The sequence below is a fragment of the Aquarana catesbeiana genome, linkage group LG06 (assembly GCF_042186555.1).
Source record: "Aquarana catesbeiana isolate 2022-GZ linkage group LG06, ASM4218655v1, whole genome shotgun sequence".
NCBI classification, from domain to species: domain Eukaryota; kingdom Metazoa; phylum Chordata; class Amphibia; order Anura; family Ranidae; genus Aquarana; species Aquarana catesbeiana.
In genome coordinates this window covers 407,273,008-407,298,123 of record NC_133329.1, presented here as the reverse complement: position 1 = coordinate 407,298,123, position 25,116 = coordinate 407,273,008, and the positions used below count along the sequence as shown (strand labels likewise).

The window sequence follows — 25,116 nt, the reverse complement described above, 5'->3', positions numbered from 1 at the left end:
GCGTAGATCAAACATAGCACGAATTTACAAAAAAAAAAAAAAAAAAGGCTTGAGATGCATGCCAGGTAACTACAGACCAGTCAGCCTAACATCAATAGTATATAAGGTATTTGAGTAAATGGTAAAGGACTGCACAGAAATGTGTCTGATGAAACAGATTGTGACAACCAGCATGGATTTATGAGTGTTCCTGTCTGATCAACCTATCATTCTATAAGGAAGTGATAAATTGAATGGTGGACGCAGTGGGGCGGACTTACTAAAACTGGAGAGTGCAAAATCTGGTGCAGCTCTGCAAAGAAACCAATCGGCTTCCAGAATTTTTTTGTCAAAGCTTAACTGAACAAGCACAAGTTAGAAGCCGATTGGCTACCATGCACAGCTGCACCAGATGTTGCACTCTACAGTTTTAGTAAATCAACTCCACTGGCAGAGGTCTGAGTCTCATGTTTGCACTAGAACACATCACAGTCCCCCTTTACATCAGTGTCTGTAGCTAGGGATGGGCTCAGGCGTTCTTCGGATCCTAGTCCCAACCCACCTGATCAATCCCACAAGGAAGCCCTCACTGCCAATCACAGGCAGTGAGGCATTTCCTGGCTCACAGCTGCACATACACACGCTGATTATGATTGGTGGTGTGCAGGGACGGCTTCCTGGCAGCATTGCTCAGGTGGGTTGGGACTACTATCCGAAGAACGCCTATCTGTATCCTACCCTTCACATTCTAGCACCCTCTACATCACAGTCTCCTCTTTACCCTTCACCATCCTCAGCCCCCCCCCCCCCGCCCTCTTTCACATCACAACCCTGCTTAACATCACAGTTCCCCCTTTATATCAGTGTCTATAGCAGTGATGGTGAACCTCGGCACCCCAGATGTTTTGGAACTACATTTCCCATTATGCTCATGCACTCTGCAGTCTAGTTGAGCATCATGGGAAATCTAGTTTCAAAACACCTGGGGTTAGGGGTCGGCACCTCATCCCTTTAAAACCTTTTAATTAAACTCATTTGGTGCCTTATCTGCATTAAATTAGCCTCACAACCCGTGTAATTCATGTGTGTTCAGGTCTAAAGGGATGAGGTGGCAACCCTACCTGGGGTGCCAAGGTTCGCTATCACTGGTCTATAATCCTCTCTTTAAAGCAGCCCCACAGTGTCCTCAGTTCCCTTCATATCACAGCCCCCCCCCCCTCCTTTACATTGCAGTGCCCCTTCACATTAGAGTCCCCCTTTTGAGCAAAAATTTGTAAAAATTTACAAAGAAAAGATCGAGATGCATACAAAGAAGCTATAGATCAGTCAGCCTAACAACAAAAGTATGTAAGGTCTTTGAGTGAATGTTTAGGGACTCTACACATGCTCGGGACAAATAAAGATCTGTACTAAAAGTAGAAAGAAAGAAAAACAAAAAAATTAAAATAAAAAAATATAAAAATACAAAAAAAAAAAAAAAAAAAAAATCGGCCTTGATGTACCATTTGTTAGACGCCACTCTTCCACATTTATGTTTCTACAAAAGGTATCTAATTGATCTCGGTACCCAAACAAAAACTGGGAAGTTAGATCAAGAAATATAGCAATAACTGCATCGTCAAAACCACAGGAGGATATTTTATCGAGAATTAGTCTTTCCCAGAGTGCAGCAAAGCCACAAAAGGGAGGAAGACCTTTACAGAAAAGCAGAATAGGAAACAGGAACAAAGGCCAGCACTTCCCCAAAAACACAGCTAGAAAAAAAACAAAAATCTAGAGACCGTTGACCCAAATCTCACCCTGGAGACCGAGACAGACCAGAACCAGCATCGGGGACCTCTGGTGTGCAGTGCAGGAACAAGTCTAAGCATGTCTCATCAGCCAGGAGCTCTTCAGGCTAGGCTGGGAATTGTAGTCCCCCCCCCCCCCCCCCCCCCCAATCAGAAGAATTGTGAAAACAAATATCTGTTGCAATTTTTAAACAGCAGCCTTAGATGAGAATAATAAGACACCCCGTGCCCTTTCCTTCCCAAAAAGTCACATTATACGGAAATTACTCACTCCGCCCCGAGCTGAAAAACAAAACACGAGATTCGAAGGTTTGAAATTATTTTGCCATTCCAGAGTGAGAAGAGGTAGAAATGTCTTCTGAGGTCGGGGGGGTAGAATCGTCACGCTCGGCGGTGAAATGCCTCGGACGGGTGTCAGGTCTTACCCCTCCTGTTGCCGCTCTCGTGACTCGTCCTCATTCATACTGGAGCCAGGCTGGGCAGACGCAGCCCTCACTGCGAGCTTCACCCGCTCCTGGCACCGCGCCACGCGGCTTCCGAGAAAAATTACTTTCTACACATGCAAATGAATGGAATTATAAACAATTAGGCTTCCTGGCGTGTGTAGCTGGGATGGTGACACAGAAAGAGAGAGTAAAATGAGAGACCCTGAATTTATACATCCCATGAGCTGTCCAATCACTATACAACCTGATTGTACAATCTACTTTAGACCAAAGCTATGTAATACGATAATAAAAAAAAGCCTAAACAATTCATTGCATTTGTATCAAATCAAGCAGGCCCTTACACTGCATATAGGATGGTAGATCTAAAAGGAGATTGTACAATCAGATTGTATAGTGAATGGTCACCTTAACACCAATAATATTCCAAGAATCATCCCATGTAATCCATGTCATCCCAAGTCCTATAAACACATATAGTGTTCTCCTCCCCCATACGCAAGATAAGGGGAGAGGGATTTAAGAACGACAGGAGAGAAAGTGGGGGGGGGGTGGAGAGATCGAGAGAGAGATCGAGAGAGATCGAGAGAGATCGACAGAGATCGACAGAGATCGACAGAGATCGACAGAGATCGACAGAGATCGACAGAGATCGACAGAGATCGACAGAGATCGACAGAGATCGACAGAGATCGACAGAGATCGACAGAGATCGACAGAGATCGAGAGAGATCGAGAGAGAGAGATGTGGGGCATGTAACAGAAGTGGGAAGAGAGAAAAATTAAAAAAGGGAAGAACTGATTTCCTCATCAAAACATTTGAGGAGGAATCGCTCACACTGAGGAGCCTTCCCTGCTGGCAAAATACAATGATCAGCATTAGGGCTGCAACTAACGATTATTTTCATAATCGATTAGTTGGCCGATTATTGTTTCGATTAATCGATTATTCGGTTAAAAACCTTAAAAAAAAAAAGTGTGGTGTATAATTTAGTTAATGTGTAAATTTTTTAAAAAAGGTAATTTATTCTTAAATATCTCTATGCAGTGGTAAATATAAATAACCAACTATATGGTTAGGGAGCAAAATATCGAATCCACTCTGAGCATAACAGACAGAAGACATATATACTGTACATACTATTAGAGGAGATATACTGTATAAACTATTAGAGGAGATATACTCTCTATATATATATATACACACACTATTAAAGGGTGAATCTGGTAAATATCATCAGACTCAGTGATCACATTTTTTTTATTAAAAACAATGTCTTCCTTCAAAAACAATGTCATTTTAAGAACGTTCGTTCTTTCATTCAGCGAATGTAAAAAGATTTTTCGTCTGAATATTCTCGTCTGAAAATTAATCCGTGTGGCCAACATAAGGCTCGGTACACACCTATACAGTTTGCTTTTGATCTGTTTCTGCAGTGATTTTTGCTGTGCGTTTTGATTTCTGCGCACGTGATTTTGCGGCGATTTGCATTTTTTTTTGGCCAATTTGTTGTTGGGCAGATTAAAAAACACAAATTGCTGCAAAAACGCATTACATGCTTTTCTGCAGCTTTTCAATTGAAGTATATTGAACCAAAAAGCACCGTTTTGCGTGAAAGTGTCCCATAGGAAACATGTGAATGAACTGTAGTGCATTTCTGCAAAAAGCACAAAAAAAACACATAGATGTGAACCAGGTCTAAGACGTTTAGTAACATAATGGGGTTAAAAAAACTAAAATTAGCCCTTTATAGTACAAAAAAAGCAGATAATCACTACTGTAAGGGGTTATTTTTTTTTTAGTGTAGAACTGTGAAAGTAATATTTGCAGTAGTGATTATTTGCTCTTCTATAAAGGGCTCATTTTAGGTTTTTTTTTTAACCCCATTATGTTACTGGCCGATTAATCGATTATGAAAATAGTAATCGATTAATCGATTAGTTGTTTCAGCCCTAATCAGCATTGCCGGCTATAGCCTGCGGCACTGATCGTTTGTGAAAAACCCCAACTGGAGCCACGAAAATGGAAAAAAAAAAAAAAAAAGGGAAGGCGAGGGGAGAAGAAGAGAAGGGAGACGAAGGGAGGAGAAGAAGAAGAAGAAGAGAAGGGAGACGAAGGGAGGAGAAGAAGAAGAAGAAGAAGAAGAGAAGGGAGACGAAGGGAGGAGAAGAAGAAGAAGAAGAGAAGGGAGACGAAGGGAGGAGAAGAAGAAGAAGAAGAAGAGAAGGGAGACGAAGGGAGGAGAAGAAGAAGAGAAGGGAGACGAAGGGAGGAGAAGAAGAAGAGAAGGGAGACGAAGGGAGGAGAAGAAGAGAAGGGAGACGAAGGGAGGAGAAGAAGAGAAGGGAGACGAAGGGAGGAGAAGAAGAGAAGGGAGACGAAGGGAGGAGAAGAAGAGAAGGGAGACGAAGGAGGAGAAGAAGAGAAGGGAGACGAAGGGAGGAGAAGAAGAGAAGGGAGGAGAAGAAGAGAAGGGAGGAGAAGAAGAGAAGGGAGGAGAAGAAGAGAAGGGAGACGAAGAAGAGAAGGGAGACGAAGGGAGGAGAAGAAGAGAAGGGAGGAGAAGAAGAGAAGGGAGGAGAAGAAGAGAAGGGAGGAGAAGAAGAGAAGGGAGGAGAAGAAGAGAAGGGAGGAGAAGAAGAGAAGGGAGGAGAAGAAGAGAAGGGAGGAGAAGAAGAGAAAGAAGACGAAGGGAGGAGGAGAAGAGAAGGAAGACGAAGGGAGGAGGAGAAGAGAAGGAAGACGTAGGGAGGAGAAGAGAAGGAAGACGTAGGGAGGAGAAGAGAAGAGAAGGAAGACGAAGGGAGGAGAAGAGAAGGAAGACGTAGGGAGGAGAAGAGAAGGAAGACGTAGGGAGGAGAAGAGAAGGAAGACGTAGGGAGGAGAAGAGAAGGAAGACGAAGGGAGGAGAAGAGAAGGAAGACGTAGGGAGGAGAAGAGAAGGAAGACGTAGGGAGGAGAAGAGAAGGAAGACGAAGGGAGGAGAAGAGAAGGAAGACGAAGGGAGGAGAAGAGAAGGAAGACGTAGGGAGGAGAAGAGAAGGAAGACGTAGGGAGGAGAAGAGAAGGAAGACGTAGGGAGGAGAAGAGAAGGAAGACGTAGGGAGGAGAAGAGAAGGAAGACGTAGGGAGGAGAAGAGAAGAGAAGGAAGACGAAGGGAGGAGAAGAGAAGGAAGAGAAGGAAGACGAAGGGAGGAAAAGAAGAAAAAAAGAAAAATGGATAGGGGAGGGGGGTGAGATAAGAGAAATAAAGGGGTGATGGAAAGAGATTAAGGTGGGGGGGGGGGGGGGTACTGGCACATATACATGGATCTGTATTGGAGAGGTAGACGTGGCTTGTGCTGCACACATAACATCCAATTACAGATAATCCGATTATCACCAATCAGCTCATTTCCTGCATCAATCCCAATCTACAGATATATGGCAGAGCCCAGAACCCTCTGCCCAGGGATGTAAGATAAGGAGACAAGTAGGATGGGATACTTGCACAGAGATATATTACACAGATAGGACACCTAGGGGGACCCACCCACCCCCCACCACCACACCCGACTCATCAACCTCCCCCCGCCCAGAGGAACCCTAATGAAATCTCCCCCATCTAAAAGTTAACACTACAAATGATTTGTTGGGAGATTGGGAGGGGAACCCCCTTCCTTTATATGCAGCTAAAGAAACGATCTGAGTTGTGCAGCCGACTCCACAACTAAATTGGGGGAGGGGGGGTGTCAATCAACCCCCTCTCCAGAAACCCCAAGAGGACCCCCGGCTGAGAATGACTCAGAGAAGCAGCGATGACATCACTGGGTATAAAATAAAAGGTATGTAATGAAAACAGAGAGGCTTTATATAAAAAAATGTCATTATCATATTGATGAAGGCGTGGGGGGAGGGGGGACCCAGAACCAAGAAGTCTTTTGGGAAAGTTACAATGTAACAAACTTTACAGAGATCTTCTGTAACACTCTAAACAATGGAGTTAAGGATGTGAGGAACATTCCCGGTGTTCTGCGCCGGCCCGTCCTCCCCGTTTTCTCATCACCCGGCTGGGAGACATTTCACAGGACCTCCTTCCCCAATCTACGTCACCCAGCGAAGCCGCAGCGCCCACCGGCAGGAGGAATGACGCGAAGCAGGCGTCATTCTACGACCAGGAGGCCCCGCCCCCTCACCCAACCACTCCGTCGGCGGCTGCTAAAAAAAGCCCAAAAGTGTCCCGACTAATCCATCATAAAATAAATAAACCTGAGAGGCCGCAGCATATACAAACTCGTATTTCATCCACTACGGGCCAGAGAATTTTTCTTCCTTCTGGTATGGTTGTTTAAAGGGGCCCTCGCTTTTTTTTTTTTTTTAAACCTTTAAAGCAAACATTTCTTACTTTCTGCTATAAAACATATTCAATAAAAATACTTAAAAAAAAAAAAATCTAATTTCTTTATAAATTTAGGCCAATATGTATTCTGCTACATATTTTTTGTAAAAAAAAAAAAAATCCCAATTATGCCCCTCACTGGGGTGAGAGGAGCGTTGGGGGCACTATACCGTCGTTTTAGCAGTGGTATCCAGCCGCTAGCGGGGGGGGTTTTAACCCCCCCGCTAGCGGCCGAGAAAGGGTTAAAAACCACTGCAGAGGCACTCTGCCGGCAGTATAGCCGCGGTGCCCCATTGATTTCCATGGGCAGGAGCGGTGTATACACACCGCTCCTTCCCCGGTCCAAAGATGCCGCTAGCAGGACTTTTTTTCCCGTCCTACCAGCACACCGCTCCAGTGTGTGAGCCCTCGGGGGGCTTTCACATTGGAGACAAAGCAGCGGCACTTTCAGGTCGGTTTGCAGGCGCGATTTTTAGCGCAAAAGCGCCTGCAAACTGCCCATTGCGGCGGACAAATCGGACACCTAATGTCGCGTACACACGGCCGGACTTCCCGACAGAAAAAGTCTCTCGGTCGGACATTCCACTGGTGTTGGTCCACTGTGTTTTATCCAAAGTCAAAGTCAGCGCAGCCCTCTAGCGGGAAATTCTAGAGCTCTTCATGCTTCCCTCTGCTGACCAGCTTTATGGAGATGCCGATTTCATTTTCCAGCAGGACTTGGCACCTGCCCACACTGCCAATAGTACCAATACCTGGTCACATGATCATGGGATCACTGTGCTTGATTGGCCGGCAAATGCGCCTGACCTAAACCCCATAGAGAATCTGTGGGGTATTGTCAAGAGGAAGATGAGACACCAGACCCAACAATGCAGAAGAGCTGAAGGCCGCTATCAAAGCAACCTGGGCTTCCATAACACCTCAGCAGTGCCACGGGGTGATCACCCTCCATGCCACGCCGCATTGATGCAACAGGGGCCCCCAACAAAATATTAAGTGCATATTATACTGTACATCGGGGGTCTCAAACCGGCGGACCTCCAGCTGTTGGAAAACTACAAGTCCCATGAGGCATTGCAAGGCTGACAGTTACAAGTTGACTTCCACAGGCAGAGTAATGATCGGACTTTTCCAACGTAGTTTCGCAACAGCCGGAGGGTTTGAGACCCCTGTGCTCTACATGGACAGACTTTTTAGTAAGCCAACATTTCTGTATTAAAAAAAAATATTTTTTTTTTATGTATATATTTATTTTTATTGGTCTTATGTAATAATGTACGTAATAATCATTATGTAATAATCAAATTTTCTGAGATACTGAATTTTGGGGTGTCACTCGCTGTGAGACATAATCATCAAAATTAAAAGAAAGAAATGCTTGAAATATATCACTCTGTGTGACACATCTATATATAATATATGAGCTTCACTTTATGAATTGAATAGATATATATTATTTTTTTATTATTCGTTTATTTATTAGGCATGTTGATGAGGTGGGAGGGGGGACCAGGGATAAACTTTTTGAAATGCAACAGACCCCCCCCCCCCCCCGATAGGCTGAGGTCAGGGGGCGCGCTCTGCTCACGGTTTGATTTTCTGCGTTTGCTGATCTCGATGGAGAGGGGGGGAGGGGTGGGGGGGGAATTAGACTTTCTTGGCTCCGTCTTCCACGTTTCCTGTTATGTGACCGGGAGGAACACGGCCCATTTCTAATATCTACTGTAATTGAAAGTGACCGGCCTGCTCCGGCTCCATACAGCAGTGCATGATGGGAAGAGAGAGGACTGCAGGATCTCGCTGTGCCGGGGACGTGATTCATCCGCCCGTCTACACCCACTGATAATCACCCGGGGAGTAAATATAGCAAAGGATAATAAAAATCTGCAAATGAGCAACAGGGACAGTTATTGAGCAATCGTATCCAGATCTCTCCATGGCTCTGGATTCAATGGGCACAGCGGGTGTACAGACCCGGGAACTCAGCACAGGGATGGTGGGAACCCCTCATAATGGGCACAGCGGGTGTACAGACCCGGGAACTCAGCACAGGGATGGTGGGAACCCCTCATAATGGGCACAGCGGGTGTACAGACCCGGGAACTCAGCACAGGGATGGTGGGAACCCCTTATAAAAAGGTCCATAAATCTTTCCCCTGTTTGTAAACTCTATAACTTTTGCAAAAAAAACAAAAAACAAAACAATCAATATACACTTATTGCGATTTTTTTTTTTTACCAAAAATATGTAGCAGAATATATATCGGCCTAAACTGAGGAATACATTACATTGTTACATAGTAGGTGAGGTTGAAAAAGACACAAGTCTATCAAGTCCAACCTATGTGTGTGATTATATGTCAGTATTACATTGTATATCTCTGTATGTTGCGGTCATTCAGGTGATTATCTAATAGTTTATGAAGCTATCAATGCTCCCCGCTGAGACCACCGCCTGTGGAAGGGAATTCCACATCCTTGCCGCTCTTACAGTAAAGAACCCTCTAGGGTAGTTTAAGGTTAAACCTCTTTTCTTCTAATTTTAATGAGTGGCCATGTGTCTTGTTAAACTCTCTTCTGCGAAAAGGTTTTCTCCCTATTGTGGGGTCACCAGTCCGGTATTTGTATATTGAAATCATATCCCCTCTCAAGCGTCTCTTCTCCAGAGAGAATAAGTTCAGCGCTCACAACCTTTCCTCATAACTAAGATCCTCCAGACCCTTTATTAGCTTTGTTGCCCTTCTTTGTACTCGCTCCATTTCCAGTACATCCTTCCTGAGGACTGGTGCCCAGAACTGGACGGCATACTCCAGGTGCAGCGGACCAGAGTGTTGTAGAGCGGCAGAATTATCGTTTTATCTCTGGAGTTGATCCCCTTTTTAATGCCAATATTCTGTTTGCTTTGTTAGCAGCAGCTTGGCATTGCATGCCATTGCTGAGCCTATCATCTACTAGGACCCCCAGGCCCTTTTCCATCCTAGATCCCCCCAGAGGTTCTCCCCCCAGTCTATAGATTGCATTCAGATTTTTGCCACCCAAATGCATTATTTTACATTTTTCTACATTGAACCTCATTTGCCATGTAGTTGCCCACCTCATTAATTTGTTCAGATCTTTTTGTAAGGTTTCCACATCCTGCGGAGAAGTTATTGCCCTGCTTAGCTTAGTATCGTCTGCAAATACAGAGAATGAACTGTTTATCCCATCCTCCAGGTCGTTTGTGAACAGATTAAATAGGATTGGTCCCAGCACAGAACCCTGGGGGACCCCACTACCCACCCCTGACCATTCCGAGTACTCCCCATTTATCACCACCCTCTGAACACGCCCTTGTAGCCAGTTTTCAATCCATGTACTCACCCTATGGTCCATGCCAACGGACCTTATTTTGTACAGTAAAAGTTTATGGGGAACTGTGTCAAATGCTTTTGCAAAATCCAGATACACCACGTCTACGGGCCTTCCTTTATCTAGATGGCAACTCACCTCCTCATAGAAGGTTAATAGATTGGTTTGGCAAGAACGATTCTTCATGAATCCATCCTGATTACTGCTAATGATACCGTTCTCATTACTAAAATCTTGTATATAGTCCCTTATCCCCTCCAAGAGTTTACATACTATTGATGTTAGGCTAACTGGTCTGTAATTCCAGGGATGTATTTTGGGCCCTTTTAAATATTGGTGCTACATTGGCTTTTCTCCAATCAGCTGGTACCATTCCAGTCAGTAGACTGTCAGTAAAAATTAGGAACAATGGTCTGGCAATCACTTGACTGAGTTCCCTAAGTACCCTCGGATGCAAGCCATCTGGTCCCGGTGATTTATTAATGTTAAGTTTCTCAAGTCTAATTTTAATTCCGTCCTCTGTTAACCATGGAGGTGCTTCCTGTGTTGTGTCATGAGGATAAACACTGCAGTTTTGGTTACTGAATGAAGCCCCCCGATTCCCTTGTGAAGACTGAGAAGAATAAATTCAATACCTTCACCATCTCCCCATCCTTTGTAACCAGATATCCTTCCTCATTCTTTATGGGGCCAACATGGTCTGTCCTCCCTTTTTTACTGTTTACATACTATAAACATTTCTTGGGATTTTTTTTGCTCTCCTCCGCTATGTGTCTTTCATGTTCTATCTTAGCCGTCCTAATTGCACCCTTACATTTCTTATTGCATTCTTTATAAAGTCTGAATGCTGAGGATGATCCCTCAACCTTGTATTTTTTGAAGGCCTTCTGCTTTGCTTTTATATGCATTTTTACATTGGAGTTAAGCCATCCAGGACTTTTGCTCACATTTTTTTTATATATAATTTTTTGGATTATTATAGCAGAAAGTAAAAAATATTGTTTTTTTTTTCAAAATTGTTGCTTGTTTATAAGCGCAAAAAAAAAAAAAAAAGAAAAAAAAAAGACGCAGAGGTGATTAAACACCACCAAAAGAAAGCTCAATTTGGGGGGGGGGAGAAGGACATCAAGTTTGGGTACAACGTCGCACGACCGCGCAATTGCCAGTTAAAATGACGCAGTGCCATTGTGCAAAAAATGGCCTGTCATTAAGGGGGGGAAATCCTTCCGGGGCTGAAGTGGTTAAGCATTCCCTACTGCGCCCAAAAAAAAAAAAAAAAAAGTTTTGGCTTTACATTCATAACTTTTTAGTGTCCATCAGAAACCAATAGAAACCAGTATATATTACAGAGACAGGAGCGTTCAATGATATATGACATTCTGTGGAGAGTGGGGCCTGCATTACCTCCCAGTCCTTATCTGGGATCAGTAGACTGTCTCTGTATATTTAACTCTCTCCTAGAAATCTGACTTTTAAAGCAGAACTTGCTCTTTATGTTTGTTTTTTTTTTTTTAGCAGAGATCCTAGGAAATAAAATGACGATCATTGCGCAGCGGTTTTGCAAAAGCAAGTTTTTGGGAAAAAAAATACCATTTAATGAAATTTAATGAAAAAAAAAAATAAGTAATTTGAATATTTCCCACAATTTATTGTATAATGCGAAAGCGGATGTTACGCCGAGAAAATAGATATCCAACATGTCACGCTTTAAGCTACTTTCACACTGTAGCCACGGCGGCGGTAAAGCGTTGCTCGTTTTAAAGGCACTTTACGGTTGTTTTAGCGGCGCTTTTCGAACGCTAGCGGGGGTACTTTTAACCCCCCCCCCAGCAGCCGAACAAAGGTTTAAAACCGACATGTCGCAGCGATTCGGAAGCACTGCCCATTCAGTCCAATGGGCAGGGGCGGTGGAGGAAGCGTTGTATACAGCTCTCCCAAACCGCCCCAAAGATGCTGCTTGCAGGACTTTTTTTCCCGTCCCGCAAGAGCACCGCCCCAGTGTGAAAGCCGTGGCATGGGAGGTGGTTTTCAGGAGCTATTTTTAGCGCTAAAATGCCTGAAAACCGCCTTCAGTGTGAAAGGGGTCTTAAAATTGCATACGCTCGTGAAGATTGATGACAAACTACGGTACCTAAAAAAAAAAAAAAAAAAAAAAATCTCCATTGACTACACTTTTTAATGCCTTTACAGGTTAACAGTTTACAGTTACAGAGGGGGTCTAGTGCTAGAATTATTGCTGTCGCTACAACGTTCGCAGCGATACCTCACATGTGTGGTGCGAATACCATTTACATATGTGTGCATAAGTTACACATGCGTTCTTCTGCACGTGAGCACAGAGGAATGGGAGCGCTTCAAAAAATTTTTTGTTTTCTTATTTTACTTTTTATACTGTCCATTTTTTTTAATCACTTTTATTTTCCTTTTACAAGGAATGTAAACATCCCCTGTAATAGAAATGAGGATGACAGGTCCTCTTTAAGGAAAGATCTCAAAAATGACCCCAAATCTCTCCTCTACAAGCAAAATATATAAATTATGTAATAAGTGATGAGAGAAAGAGATCGAGAGAGAGAGAGATCGAGAGATCGAGAGATCGAGAGATCGAGAGATCGAGAGATCGAGAGAGATCGAGAGAGAGAGAGAGAGAGAGAGATCGAGAGAGAGAGAGAGATCGAGAGAGAGAGATCGAGAGATCGAGAGAGAGAGATCGAGAGATCGAGAGATCGAGAGATCGATCGAGAGAGATCGAGAGATCGAGAGAGAGAGAGAGATCGAGAGAGAGAGAGAGATCGAGAGAGAGATCGAGAGATCGAGAGAGAGATCGAGAGATCGAGAGAGAGATCGAGAGAGAGATCGAGAGATCGAGAGAGAGAGAGAGAGATCGATCGAGAGAGAGATCGATCGAGAGAGAGAGATCGATCGAGAGAGAGAGATCGATCGAGAGAGAGAGAGAGATCGAGAGATCGAGAGATCGAGAGAGAGAGAGATCGAGAGAGAGAGATCGAGATCGAGAGATCGAGAGAGATCGAGAGAGAGAGAGATCGATCGAGAGAGATCGATCGAGAGAGATCGATCGAGAGAGATCGATCAAGAGAGATAGAGATCGATCGAGAGAGAGAGAGAGGGAGATCGAGAGAGAGAGAGAGAGAGATCGAGAGAGAGAGAGAGAGAGATCGATCGAGAGAGAGAGAGAGATCGATCGAGAGAGAGAGAGAGATCGATCGAGAGAGAGAGAGAGATCGATCGATCGATCGAGAGAGAGAGAGATCGATCGAGAGAGAGAGAGAGATCGATCGAGAGAGAGAGAGAGAGATCGATCGAGAGAGAGAGAGAGATCGATCGAGAGAGAGAGAGAGATCGAGAGAGAGAGAGAGAGAGAGAGATCGATCGAGAGAGAGAGAGATCGAGAGAGAGAGAGATCGATCGAGAGAGAGAGAGATCGATCGAGAGAGAGAGAGATCGAGAGAGAGAGAGAGAGAGATCGAGAGAGAGAGAGAGAGATCGAGAGAGAGAGAGAGATCGAGAGAGAGAGATCGAGAGAGAGAGATCGAGAGAGAGAGAGAGAGATCGAGAGAGAGAGATCGAGAGAGAGAGAGAGATCGATCGAGAGAGAGAGAGAGAGATCGAGAGAGAGATCGGAGATCGAGAGAGAGAGAGAGAGAGATCGAGAGAGAGAGAGAGAGAGAGATCGAGAGAGAGAGAGAGAGAGAGAGAGAGAGAGAGAGAGAGAGATCGAGATCGAGATCGAGATAGAGAGATCGAGAGAGAGATCGATGAGAGAGATAGAGATCGATCGAGAGAGAGAGAGAGGGAGATCGAGAGAGAGAGAGAGAGGGAGATCGAAGAGGGAGAGAGATCGAGAGGAGAGAGAGAGAGAGAGAGAGAGAGAGGAGGATCGAGAGAGATCGAGCGAGAGAGATAGAGAGGAGATCGAGAGAGAGAGAGAGAGAGAGAGAGAGATCGAGAGGAGAGAGAGAGAGATCGAGAGAGAGAGAGATCGAGAGATCGAGAGATCGAGAGAGATCGAGAGAGAGAGAGAGAGATCGAGAGAGAGATCGAGAGAGAGATCGAGAGAGAGAGAGATCGAGAGACGAGAGACGAGAGATCGAGAGAGAGAGAGATCGAGAGAGACGAGAGAGAGACGAGAGAGAGAGATCGAGAGAGAGAGAGATCGAGAGAGAGAGAGATCGAGAGAGAGAGAGATCGAGAGAGAGAGAGAGATCGAGAGAGAGAGAGATCGAGAGAAGAGAGAGATCGAGAGAGAGAGAGATCGAGAGAGCGAGAGAGAGAGAGAGAGATCGAGAGAGAGAGAGAGAGAGATCGAGAGAGAGAGAGAGAGAGAGATCGAGAGAGAGAGAGAGAGATCGAGAGAGAGAGAGATCGAGAGAGAGAGAGAGATCGAGAGAGAGAGGAGATCGAGAGAGAGAGAGATCGAGAGAGAGAGAGAGATCGAGAGCAGAGATCATGGAGAGAGAGAGATCGAGAGAGAGAGAGATCGAGATGAGAGAGAGAGAGATCGAGAGAGAGAGAGATCGAGAGAGAGAGAGATCGATCGAGAGAGATCGATCGAGAGAGATCGATCGAGAGAGATCGATCGAGAGAGTCGATCGAGAGAGATCGATCGAGAGAGATAGAGATCGATCGAGAGAGATAGAGAGAGATCGAGAGAGAGAGAGAGAGATCGAGAGAGAGAGATCGAGAGAGAGAGATCGAGAGAGAGAGATCGAGAGAGAGAGAGATCGAGAGAGAGAGATCGAGAGAGAGAGATCGAGAGAGAGAGATCGAGAGAGAGAGATCGAGAGAGAGAGATCGAGAGAGAGAGATCGAGAGAGAGAGATCGAGAGAGAGATCGAGAGAGAGATCGAGAGAGAGATCGAGAGAGAGATCGAGAGAGAGATCGAGAGAGAGATCGAGAGAGAGATCGATCGAGAGAGAGAGAGATCGATAGAGAGAGAGAGAGAGAGATCGAGAGAGAGAGAGATCGAGAGAGAGAGAGATCGAGAGAGAGAGAGATCGAGAGAGAGAGAGATCGAGAGAGAGAGAGATCGAGAGATCGAGAGAGAGAGAGAGAGAGAGAGAGAGAGAGAGAGAGCGAGAGAGAGAGAGCGAGAGAGAGAGAGCGAGAGAGAGAGAGCGAGAGAGAGAGAGCGAGAGAGAGAGATCGAGAGAGAGAGATCGAGAGAGAGAGATCGAGAGAGAGAGAGATCGAGAGAGAGAGAGAGAGAGAGAGAGATCGAGAGAGAGAGATCGAGAGAGAGAGAGATCGAGAGAGAGAGAGATCGAGAGAGAGAGATCGAGAGAGATCGAGAGAGAGAGAGAGAGAGAGATCGAGAGAGAGAGATCGAGAGAGAGAGAGAGAGAGATCGAGAGAGAGAGAGATCGAGAGAGAGAGAGAGATCGAGAGAGAGAGAGAGATCGAGAGAGAGAGAGAGATCGAGAGAGAGAGAGAGATCGAGAGAGAGAGATCGAGAGAGAGAGAGAGATCGAGATCGAGATCGAGAGAGAGAGAGAGAGAGAGAGATCGAGAGAGAGAGATCGAGAGAGAGAGATCGAGAGAGAGAGATCGAGAGAGAGAGAGAGAGATCGAGAGAGAGAGATCGAGATCGAGAGAGAGAGATCGAGAGAGAGATCGAGAGAGAGAGATCGAGAGAGAGAGATCGAGAGAGAGAGATCGAGAGAGATCGAGAGAGAGAGATCGAGAGAGAGAGATCGAGAGAGAGAGATCGAGAGAGAGAGATCGAGAGAGAGAGATCGAGAGAGAGAGATCGAGAGAGAGAGATCGAGAGAGAGAGATCGAGAGAGATCGAGAGAGAGAGATCGAGAGAGAGAGATCGAGAGAGAGAGATCGAGAGAGAGAGATCGAGAGAGAGAGATCGAGAGAGAGAGATCGAGAGAGAGAGATCGAGAGAGAGAGATCGAGAGAGAGAGATCGAGAGAGAGAGATCGAGAGAGAGAGATCGATAGATAGATAGAGCGAGATAGAGCGAGATCTCGAGAGAGAGAGAGAGAGAGAGAGAGAGAGAGAGAGAGAGAAGAGAGAAGAGAGAGAGAGAGAGATCGAGATATTGATTCAGCCTGGACCGGAAGTGACGCCATGACGTTGCTCTGGTCCTCCAAGGACCAATCAAAGAATACATACTCTTTCAGTGACTATGGGAGCAGCCGGCCACTGGATCGTTTCTCGGGCGAACCAGTGAAGCGTTAAGCCCGAGAAACATCGCTGAGCGGCGGGATGTTGGGGGGGGGTAATGTTATGACATCCCCCTCCCGCCACTTCGGAAAGCATTCCAGCGGCTCACGAGTCGCTCTGAATCCTTTCATGAAAAAGCCGGTTGAAAAAAATAAATGAATAAAACACCACAGTACAGGGTTAGGTTTGATATCTTCAGCCATAATCCCGGTAAACCACAACGTATATATACACATATCGCGATCGATACGTAATAAAATTCCTACCTGAACTTCAGCTTTACCTAAACAGTCTCCTCAGTCACGGAGAGAAGGAAGGTCCACAAAGGACAACTCTTTATGGAAAGGTCCTTCCTCGGTAGGTAGCCGCAGCCCAGCACCGAGACACAGGTCCCATATCACAGCACTGAACTCTATACTTCCTCTATACCCACCCCCAGTGCAAACACCGGCCGGCCCATACAATCTCTGACATGGAAAGTCGCTGAGGAAGGAATTGAAATACACAAGTATAGATAAAAAGAAACCAAAAAAGGTAAAATCATACACAGCGAGTGACAGCGACCATCGCCCCAAGACAAATACCAGGAGACCAGCTCTCTCTCTCTGTATGATATAGGAAGAGATTTCACCAGAAAATCTGCATTTTTTTCCACATAAAGACAATGTGTGTTCTGCAAGTCAGGAGAGATATATATATATATATATCTATATATATATATATATCTATATATAGATATATATATAAATAATATAGATATATATATATATATATATATCTATATATAGATATATATATATATATCTATATATAAATAAAAAAAACAAAACCTACCACTCCAATCATTACAGTGACCCTCAAGCACTACAAATCACTGTTGCAAGATTATCTTAAAACATCTAGTCATTAGTAAAATTAAAAAAAATATATGTTTTTATTGCCTGGTCAATTCACATCTGTAAGTCATCTACTGTGTAAAATCTGCAACTATATCAGGACTTTTTCATTGTTTTTGTATATTGCATAGGTTCGATCACCCCGATATCCCCTGAGGAAGATAATCTTTAATAGAAACGCGTTGGGAAGAATCGGTGGTTATCTACATTTTCATATGTACAACGCATTTTCGGTCACCCTCCCCCCACAGTTGGGTGACTATTATGTCGCGCACAGACGATCAAAATAAATGTTCGACATGAGCTTGTTGTCGGAAATTCCGACCGTGTGTAGGCTTCATCGGACATTTGTTGTCGGAATTTCCGACAACAAAAACATTTGAGAGCTGGTTCTCAAATTTTCCGTTGTCGGAAATTCCGATCGTGTGTACACAATTCCAACGCACAAGTTCCACGCATGCTCGGGATCAAGCAGAAGAGCCGCACTGGCTATTGAACTTCATTTTTTTTTTTTTTTTCTCGGCTCATCGTACGCGTCATACGTCACCGTGTTTTTGGCGTTCGGAATTTCCAGGCAACACTCGTGCGACCGTGTGTATGCAAGACAAGTTTGAGCCAACATCCGTCGGAAAAAAAAAATCCACGTTTTTTTTGTTGTCGGAAAATCCGATTGTGTGTACGCGGCATCAGACTATCATGTATAGTGTCTAGACCAGACATCTTTGTCGCATGGATGCAATTTTAACCTTGTGTATGAATAAAGTCTTTTTTAATGATATTGTTTCTAAAAAATATATATATATATTTTTTTTTTTTTTTGGCTGCCATAAAGTCCAACGGGAGATACAGTGCCTTGAAAAAGTATTCATACCCCTTTAAATGTTCCACATCTTCTCATGTTACAACCAAAAAACATAAATGTATTTTATTGGGATTTTATGTGATGGACCAACACAAAGTGACACATAATTGTGAAGTGGAAGGAAAATGATAAATGATACAAATAAATATGTGAAAAGTGAGGGGGGGGGCATTTGTATGGCGCCCCCCGGAGTCAATACTTTGTAGAACTCCCTTTCTCTACAAGTCTTTTTGGGGATGTCTCTACCAGCTTTGCACATCTAGAGAGGACATTTTTGCCCATTCTTCTTCTTTGTAAAATATCTCAAGCTCTGTCAGATTGGATGGAGAGCGTCTGTGAACAGCAATTTTCAAGTCTTGCCACAGATTCTCAATGTGATTTAGGTCTGGACTGTGACTGGGCCATTCTAACACATGAATATGCTTTGATCTAAACCATTTCATTGTAGCTCTGGCTGGATGTTTCGGGTCGTTGTCCTGCTGGAAGGTGAACCTCCGCCCCGGTCTCAAGTCTTTTGCAGACTCTAACAGGTTTTCTTCTAAGATTCTCCTGTATTTGTCTTCATCCATCTTCCCATCAACTCTGACCAGCTTCCCTGTCCCTGCTGACGAAAAGCATCCCCACCACATGATGCTGCCACCACCATGTTTCACGGTGGGGATGGTGTGTTCAGGGTGATGTGCAGTGTTAGTTTCCCCCACACATAGCGTTTTGCCTCTTTGTGTTGGTCTATCACATAAAATCCCAATAAAATACATTTACGTCTTTTTGGTTGTAACATGACAAAATGTGGGAAGTTTCAAGGGGTATGAATACTTTTTCAGGGCACTGGACCTCTGTTGTATTTATTCTAAAGGGACGGAGCAGTCTCTGACTACTCAACACCATTAATGGTCACATGCGTGTAAAGGCAGGCGTCCCAATACTTTTGGAGATAGATATACCAATAACAAAGGAGGTTATTTTTGTAATGGCGGGAGATGGAATTCCCCTGTAAGGTCGGAATGGTGGAAGAGAGAAGGGAGGAGAATTTGTTCCCCTCCTCCATCTTGATTTCATATCCTAAAGCGCGAGGTACCTTTTTTAACTTAAAAAATTATACAAGTCCCCCCCCTCCTATTTTAACCACCAGACGTCTGTTTCAGCCATCCCCCCGAATGATCCCCCCACCGCAACCGGCATCATTTACATATAGGAGGGGCGCACACAGGGCACTGATGGCAGAGGAAGGAAGTGGGGCGCACACAGGGGGCCTATGCTAGAGGCAGGAAGTGGGGCGCACACAGGGGGCCTATGCTAGAGGCAGGAAGTGGGGCGCACACAGGGGGCCTATGCTAGAGGCAGGAAGTGGGGCGCACACAGGGGGCCTATGCTAGAGGCAGGAAGTGGGGCGCACACAGGGGGCCTATGGCAGAGGCAGGAAGTGGGGCGCACACAGGGGGCCCATAGTAGAGGCAGGAAGTGGGGCGCACACAGGGGGCCCATCGTAGAGGCAGGAAGCGGGGCGCACACAGGGGGCCTATGGCAGAGGCAGAAGTGGGGCGCACACAGGGGGCCTATGCTAGAGGCAGGAAGTGGGGCGCACACAGGGGGCCTATGCTAGAGGCAGGAAGTGGGGCGCACACAGGGGGCCTATGCTAGAGGCAGGAAGTGGGGCGCACACAGGGGGCCTATGCTAGAGGCAGGAAGTGGGGCGCACACAGGGGGCCTATGCTAGAGGCAGGAAGTGGGGCGCACACAGGGGGCCTATGCTAGAGGCAGGAAGTGGGGCGCACACAGGGGGCCTATGCTAGAGGCAGGAAGTGGGGCGCACACAGGGGGCCTATGCTAGAGGCAGGAAGTGGGGCGCACACAGGGGGCCTATGCTAGAGGCAGGAAGTGGGGCGCACACAGGGGGCCTATGCTAGAGGCAGGAAGTGGGGCGCACACAGGGGGCCTATGGCAGAGGCAGGAAGTGGGGCGCACACAGGGGGCCTATGGCAGAGGCAGGAAGTGGGGCGCACACAGGGCACTGATGGCAGAGGAAGGAAGTGGGGCGCACACAGGGGGCCTATGCTAGAGGCAGGAAGTGGGGCGCACACAGGGGGCCTATGCTAGAGGCAGGAAGTGGGGCGCACACAGGGGGCCTATGCTAGAGGCAGGAAGTGGGGCGCACACAGGGGGCCTATGCTAGAGGCAGGAAGTGGGGCGCACACAGGGGGCCTATGGCAGAGGCAGGAAGTGGGGCGCACACAGGGGGCCCATAGTAGAGGCAGGAAGTGGGGCGCACACAGGGGGCCCATCGTAGAGGCAGGAAGCGGGGCGCACACAGGGGGCCTATGGCAGAGGCAGAAGTGGGGCGCACACAGGGGGCCTATGCTAGAGGCAGGAAGTGGGGCGCACACAGGGGGCCTATGCTAGAGGCAGGAAGTGGGGCGCACACAGGGGGCCTATGCTAGAGGCAGGAAGTGGGGCGCACACAGGGGGCCTATGCTAGAGGCAGGAAGTGGGGCGCACACAGGGGGCCTATGCTAGAGGCAGGAAGTGGGGCGCACACAGGGGGCCTATGCTAGAGGCAGGAAGTGGGGCGCACACAGGGGGCCTATGCTAGAGGCAGGAAGTGGGGCGCACACAGGGGGCCTATGCTAGAGGCAGGAAGTGGGGCGCACACAGGGGGCCTATGCTAGAGGCAGGAAGTGGGGCGCACACAGGGGGCCTATGCTAGAGGCAGGAAGTGGGGCGCACACAGGGGGCCTATGGCAGAGGCAGGAAGTGGGGCGCACACAGGGGGCCCATAGTAGAGGCAGGAAGTGGGGCGCACACAGGGGGCCCATCGTAGAGGCAGGAAGCGGGGCGCACACAGGGGGCCTATGGCAGAGGCAGAAGTGGGGCGCACACAGGGGGCCTATGCTAGAGGCAGGAAGTGGGGCGCACACAGGGGGCCTATGCTAGAGGCAGGAAGTGGGGCGCACACAGGGGGCCTATGCTAGAGGCAGGAAGTGGGGCGCACACAGGGGGCCCATAGTAGAGGCAGGAAGTGGGGCGCACACAGGGGGCCTATGGCAGAGGCAGAAGTGGGGCGCAGACAGGGGGCCTATGGCAGAGGCAGGAAGTGGGGCGCACACAGGGGGCCTATGGCAGAGGCAGGAAGTGGGGCGCACACAGGGGGCCTATGGCAGAGGCAGGAAGTGGGGCGCACACAGGGGGCCTATGGTAGAGGCAGGAAGTGGGGCGCACACAGGGGGCCTATGCTAGAGGCAGGAAGTGGGGCGCACACAGGGGGCCCATAGTAGAGGCAGGAAGTGGGGCGCACACAGGGGGCCTATGGCAGAGGCAGAAGTGGGGCGCAGACAGGGGGCCTATGGCAGAGGCAGGAAGTGGGGCGCACACAGGGGGCCTATGGCAGAGGCAGGAAGTGGGGCGCACACAGGGGGCCTATGGCAGAGGCAGGAAGTGGGGCGCACACAGGGGGCCTATGGCAGAGGCAGGAAGTGGGGCGCACACAGGGGGCCCTACGGCAGAGGCAGGAAGTGGGGCGCACACAGGTCACATTTACAATGTAAGGCTGCACCAGGCCGTAGTTTTCTCAGTAATAGAATGTTCCGTGTCCCCATACACCAGGCTGGCACTTGTAGTCACTTAATACAAAGTTTTCTCTAAGTTGCCCATAAAGAGGACCTGTCACCACTAATGTCCTCATCCGGCCCCCCTGTGTAGCCCCTCCCTGTGTAGCCCCCCCTATTTATGATCCTACAGAGGGGAGCAAAGCCTAAACCAGCACCACAGGAGACGGCGGCCCCGGCTGACAGGTCCTCTGTAATAGAGAATGTATACAATGTAACAGAGAGAGAAGAAGATACAAGTCACATGACTCCATAGTAAGGGGAGGAGCCGGGACATCCCATCATCTACATAGACGTCCCACCCTACTATATAAGGGGGTGACTACATACACCGGGGGGGTATATATATATAAGGGGGTGACTATATATACGGGGGGGGTATATATATATAGGTGACTATATATACGGGGGGGGATATATATAAGGGGGTGACTTTTTTACACGGGGGGTATATATAAGGGGGGGTGACTATATACATGGGGGGTATAAATATATACGGGGGGTGACTATATATACGGGGGTGTATATATAAGGGGGGTGACAATATACAGGGTGGGTATATAGGTGGTGACTATATACACAGGGTGTATATAAGTGGGGTAAGTATATACACCGGGGGGGGGTATATAAGGGGGGTGAATACATACACGGGAGGTATATATATATATATATATATATATATATATATAAGGGGGGGTAAGTATATACACGGGGGGGTAAATACATACATGGGGTGTGTATATATATATATATGAGGGGTGACTATATACACCGGGGGGGGGGGGTATATATAAGGGTGGGGTAAATATCAGGGGTGGGTGTATGTGTGTGTGTGTGTATATATATATATATATAGAGAGAGAGAGAGAGAGAGAGAGAGAGAGAGAGAGAGAGAGGGAGGGGTGTATATATACCGGGTGGGGGTTGTATATATAAGGTGGGGGGAAGGGAAGTCGGTGAATAGTTACCCCGGGGTCTCTCTCGGCCTCCAGTTCTCGCCCTCTCCGGTGGGGCCCCGCCCTCCTTCTCTCTCTGGGTGGCTCCGCCCTCTCTCTCTCTTCCTGCGGTCGGTACGGCTCCCCGGAAAGGACAATCCTCCTCAGCGCGTCACTTCAGACACGCCTCCTTCACTCAGAACACGCCCCTCCTGCTGCCTCGGAAGACGCCTCTTACTCGCGAGGAACCGCCCCTTTCTCTCGCCCGCTCTGTCCCACCATGGCGCATGCGTGGTGCCTGTTCTATGTGGTCCGCCCGGCGGGTGTCACTGTCATTCCTGGCCCCGCCTCCTCCATGGCTCCGTGTCCCGGAATGTGCGGCACATGGAGTGAAGTTAGTGAAGCTGTTACCAAACTTTCCTCTGGCATCCAATCAGAAATCGTCTCTTAAAGGGGAAGTCCTCCCAAACAGCTGACTTGGCTTTTTTTCCTCTGTGGATCCTCCGGGTGACAACCGGTTCTCTCCTGTTCCCTGGCGCGCTTCTATCACCATATAACATTGGGGTCCGTTCACTAAGTGCCGACTCACACAGGGGCAACACGACTTCATATCGCCTCCAGGACAGGCGGCCAATCACAGAATAATCCGCTCTCTGGGAAGGGGAGGGGTTTTCCGGGGTAAACTAATTTCTTTTCCTGTAAAGTCGCTTCAATATAGATGGAGATCGGACTTGGAGGCGACTTCCATTGAATTCTATGGGTGCAGGTCGCCTAGAAGTCGCCTTGAAGTAGTACAGGAACCTTTTCTGAAGTCGAAGCGACTTCCGTCGTGTACATTAAGACGCTCTCATTGACTATAATGCATTTCCCAATGTCAAGCGACTTGAGGGCTGACAAGTCGGAACGCAAGTCGTTGTAGTGTGAACCGACACCCCGACTCCAACACCTCCTACACCCCGACTTCAACACCTCCAATTCCAACACCTCCGTCACCCCGACTCCAACACCTCCGACACCCCGACTCCAACACTTCCAATTCCAACACCCCGACTCCAACACCTCCAATTCCAACACCTCCGACACCCCGACTTCAACACCTCCAATTCCAACACCTCCGTCACCCTGACTCCAACACCTCCAATTCCAACACCTCCATCACCCCGACTCCAACACCTCCAATTCCAACACCTCCGTCACCCCGACTCCAACACCTCCATCACCCCAACTCCAACACCTCCAATTCCAACACCCCAACTCCAACACCTCCAATTCCAACACCCCGACTCCAACACCTCCAATTCCAACACCTCCGACACCCCGACTCCAACACCTCCATCACCCCGACTCCAACACCTCCAATTCCAACACCCTGACTCCAACACCTCCATCACCCCGACTCCAACACCTCCAATTCCAACACCCCGACTCCAACACCTCCATCACCCCGACTCCAACACCTCCAATTCCAACACCCCGACTCCAACACCTCCAATTCCAACACCCCGACTCCAACACCTCCATCACCCCGACTCCAACACTTCCAATTCCAACACCCCGACTCCAACACCTCCATCACCCCGACTCCAACACCTCCAATTCCAACACCCCGACTCCAACACCTCCAATTCCAACACCTCCGACACCCCGACTCCAACACCTCCATCACCCCGACTCCAACACTTCCAATTCCAACACCCCGACTCCAACACCTCCATCACCCCGACTCCAACACTTCCAATTCCAACACCCCGACTCCAACACCTCCATCACCCCGACTCCAACACTTCCAATTCCAACACCCCGACTCCAACACCTCCATCACCCCGACTCCAACACTTCCAATTCCAACACCCCGACTCCAACACCTCCAATTCCAACACCTCCGACACCCCGACTCCAACACCTCCCATTCCAACACCTCCGTCACCCCAACTCCAATTCCAACACCTCCGTCACCCCAATTCCAACACCTCCAATTCCAACACCTCCATCACCCCGTCTCCAACACCTCCCATTCCAACGCCTCCGTCACCCCAACTCCAATTCCAACACCTCCGTCACCCCGACTCCAACACCTCCAATTCCAACACCTCCATCACCCCGACTCCAACACCTCCCATTCCAACACCTCCACCTGATTCCAACACCTTCGTCACCCCGACTCCAACACCTCCAATTCCAACACCTCCAATTCTAACACTTCCAATTCTAGACACAGGAAGTACACTGCTATCAGGAGTGCCTAGACACAGGAAGTACACTGCTATCAGAAGTGCCTAGACACAGGAAGTACACTGCTATCAGGAGTGCCCAGACACAGGAAGTACACTGATATCAAGAGTGCCTAGACACAGGAAGTACACTGATATCAAGAGTGCCTAGACACAGCTAATACACTGATATCCGGAATTAAAATCAGCTGTAGCCATGGGGAAGAAGTGCGTGTGTGTGGAGGAGGGGGGTTTTGGGGGCAGGATAGGGGAATCCTCTGCCCGCCTTGTGTGAGTGGAGGAGTCTGTATAGCAAAATGAAAAAGAACTATCAGTGTGTAGCACCCTGGTCCTAAACAGGGCTGCTAATAAATCTAGTTGTGCTAGGTGGTAACTAGCCTGGCTAATTGGTAGTTTTGATTTCTGTCCTAAGTCTGAGTTTGATTTGTAGTCTCTCTCTTCTGTCAATAGGTGG

The 25,116-nt window shown here is 47.7% G+C and overlaps 1 protein-coding gene across 2 annotated transcripts in view; it reads right to left on the bottom strand.

Annotated features, from left to right (window-relative positions):
* The window catches only part of RALB (RAS like proto-oncogene B), a 50,773-nt gene extending 28,150 nt beyond the window's left edge, over positions 1 to 22,623 (bottom strand). The window contains exon 1 of one of the 2 annotated variants that reach the window (XM_073634463.1): positions 22,465 to 22,623. The gene's annotated coding sequence lies outside the window, so the exon portion shown is untranslated. The remainder of the gene's footprint in view (positions 1 to 22,464) is intronic. The other variant, XM_073634464.1, reaches the window with a different exon arrangement.
* Between the last annotated feature and the right edge of the window lie 2,493 nt (positions 22,624 to 25,116).